The sequence below is a fragment of the Sander vitreus genome, chromosome 13, assembly GCF_031162955.1.
Source record: "Sander vitreus isolate 19-12246 chromosome 13, sanVit1, whole genome shotgun sequence".
NCBI classification, from domain to species: Eukaryota; Metazoa; Chordata; class Actinopteri; order Perciformes; family Percidae; genus Sander; species Sander vitreus.
Genome location: NC_135867.1, coordinates 18612174 through 18615740, shown reverse-complemented (window position 1 = coordinate 18615740; position 3567 = coordinate 18612174).

The following is a 3567-nucleotide window of genomic DNA, read 5'->3' as shown; positions in this document are numbered from 1 at the left end:
TTCTGTGGAGTCTTTGTTTGAAGAGGGGGGTTTGTATATTTGGGTGGTAGTGTTAGGAGTACAATGACACCTTTCGAGGAGAGAAAGAGAGAGGGGGATTTGTCACATTGGAGAAACCTGAAAGGGGGGTGTCACTGAGATTCTAGTGATTAAGGGAGATCATTTTCGTGGTCCTTTCACCTTACTACCACAGTGATCTACTCTGCTGTATTATATTTCAGTTCTTAGACTATTTCGTTAATGTGGATCTTTTTTGTGAGAAGTGTTTGTTCAGGGGATTGCAGTAGAACAGCTCTTAGTGTGGTACAGTTCATAAATTGTCTTAGGCCAGTGGAAAGATTTAATGTAGGGCGACTCTGCAATACCACAGAGGACTCCATCTCATCAGGCACTTTGGAGAGGACGGCTGAACCACATGAGACTTAATATATGACTTAATATATTTTTATCTGTACACTCTGCCAAAGTTCACAGCATATTCTGCAAGGGGGGTATAAATCAAGGCCAAATGGAATATTGCTTACATGGCGACTATAAAGATTTTACTCTTCCTATAGATCACTAACCAATTCCTTTCTGTATATACATTCAAAAAGTCAGCCGACTTCACTAGCTGCTTGGCATTTTCTATAGATCTTGACTGTAATTTAACTGCCTGCTTTGTTTAGGCAACCGCATAAGGGAGCGCGCGTGTGTGTGTGTGTGTGTGTGTGTGTGTGTGTGTGTGTGTGTGTGTGTGCTCATACACCAGGCAGTACGGTAGAAGTATGAGACAGTGTTATCAGTCAGCAATGGATAGGTCAACACATGACTCAAGCTTTTTGTGTAGTGCTTCGGTGTTCCAACAGGTGGACATTTTTAAAGTCAAGATGGTTTTTCGTCACCCAGATCATGCATCTTATCAGCATGGAGTTGTTAGTTCAAAAAGTTAGTTCATGTGCTTATAAATAGAAGCGGACATGTTCATGTTAAAAGAGCGCAACTGTATTTTTATTTTTTTTTGTGCGAAACTGTCAGTATAAAAAGCTTTTGCTTATTATGAAAGGAATATTGGCTAGTGATCAATGGGGTAGTCTGCTAAAAGTCGCTGAGAAGATATATTTCATACAGGCAAAAGGAAAGCTGCTAAGAATGCAGTATATGTTTAGGGCAAAGAGTTTAATCAAAGAGTAGCCTATATGAATAGATCGTTAATTTTATGGTGAGACTATAAAACAAACTGTAAATGGGCATGGAAAGCACTTTCACTTCAGTAACAAAAACACATTTACAAATATATCTTCAGCAGATACTTGGTGTGCATGTAAGCCATTAAAATAGAGTATATAGTACTGTATCAAAGTTGTGTTCCCCTTTTTATCGAATGTTTTTATTCTTGAATATCTGTCATGTGCCATGACTTACATTTCAGATGTCACAATTACAATCCACCAGGAACTCTGGCACTTATGCTTTTTATGGTCAAATCATAATTTTTTATCAATCTGCCATGTTTACAGTTAAAGCAGTGCCTTGGATTTGGGACGGTGAGAGATTTAAGGATCCCCCCCACGCGCACACACACTTGTCTCTTGCTTGAAATCTCATGAAGAAAAGGCATAACTATTTTCTTTCTCAATATGGTGATTTATGTCCTGTGCCACTTAAAGCAACACTAGAGAACTTTTCCCGCTTCGGTCCCCCTAAAGGTTGGAAGCGGAATTGTCCATCACATTACATTATGCAAGTTTGTCAGATCGGGTAGCGGATCTGTAGTTCGAATGAACTGGACAATGTAATGTAATGGACAATTCCGAAGCTGGAAAAGTTCTCTAGTGTTGCTTTCAGTCAAATTCAGAATATCCTATAGATGGACTTTAAATGCTTTTTTGGCACCGTGAATATTACCTAAAAACGATCAACAGACAATCCATTCAGAAAGATGCAATAACAAATAAATTAACACATGTCCAATTAATCCAGTGTGAAGTGTAAAGGATCTCCTCACAGTGAGAGCCAGCATAGTGAAAAGCCATACGTATGAAACGTGTTTGTAGAGTAAACTTAGTACCTGTGCACAGATCAAATTCTAACTCTTGTGTGCGATGTCTGCTCAGAAAATGTAGGTTCTTGCAGCAAAGAAAAGCACTTGTTCTTGAATGATGTTGGATGTGTAATCTTGTAGTGGGGAAAGTAGCTTCATATATTCTGAGAAGCCTATTTTATAAAACATGTAAATTGGTCTATATTGAGAAATCAAAGTGAATGTACATCTATAAGACAGATTTGTATTTATATGGAACTGTGTATTGCTCTATTAGTCAAAGCACAATGTATTTTAAGGCAGAGAGGTCAAAGCTAGCATTGAGTGTAACGGAGAGATGGAGTTTGTTTTTCCCTATTCACTCAGCAGTCGTCAAACTCGTCAGTATGTAATCAGTCTAAGTAGTTGGTTATAGTGAAACGAGTAGTCTGCTGAAACAGCCGTGTGTATGTAGACTGTCAATTACTGCAGCATTTCTAGACATAAAATAATGTCTGTCTTCTTGTTACCAGAAGAGTCCAATGTGGCTTTGATTCAGACACTTATGGTGACTCACAGATTGGTGTTGGATCTGGCCTCTGGTGTAAATTGCCTATGTGGGGTTGACAGGCTGTTAATGTGCTCAGGCGATGACGGGAAACCTCACACAGGTGGTGATGTGAGGGGCGTGATGGCCCTTGCATGAAGTTATTGGCTCTTGGCTATCAAAAAAGGCAGCATTTAGTAAGGGAAAAGTGCATCGATCAATTAATAACAATTCCAGAATACAGGCAAAAACAACTACTTAATCATCATTTCTTGACAACTTAAGTTTTGCCTTTTTGTCACCAGGTTTGAAAGTCCATAAAGGAGAACTCCACTGATATTCACATCAAAGTCTGTTTACCCGTCTTGGGGAGTACTACTGCATATGTGGAAAAAACTTGTATAAAGCCATTTGTGATTCCAAAAGGAGCTGCGTGAATTGTGATAAATTGCCTCAAGTGATGTCACTTGAGTCAGTGTCCGTTGGGGCTGAAGATTACAAGTTTGAAAATGAAAACAATCTTGGAGGTGTGGAGTAAGAAAGAAGTAAACTTAACAGATCTCTGTAGCTGCTCCTCGTCTCTGCATGAGGCTAGCGGCTCAAGGCTACGTTAGCCGCTACTAGCACAACATACCTGAATCTCCGACCAAACTGTCGGCAGTCGCGTTGCAATGTGGGTAATGTAGCCATCAGATTTTAACAAGGGAAAAAAAAAATGTTTGGAATAAAGACGTTATGCATCGATTTTGATACTTTTTTTGTTTTACCTTCCATTGTGAGACCGACCATGTTATAGAACTTAAATTCTAAATCATTGGAGTACTCTTTGTTTCCCCAAACACTAAATACAGAGAGTGATGAGTAGACATTTCCTGTGCCATTTTGTTAGCAACATCTCAGGTGTTGCCTGGTAACATCAGTAAGTGCACTTACTAACAAATGAAGTTAAAAGAGACTGTGATGTGTACAATAGTTTGAGTTCTCCTTTAAAAAACAACTCATGTTGTGTAACATACAA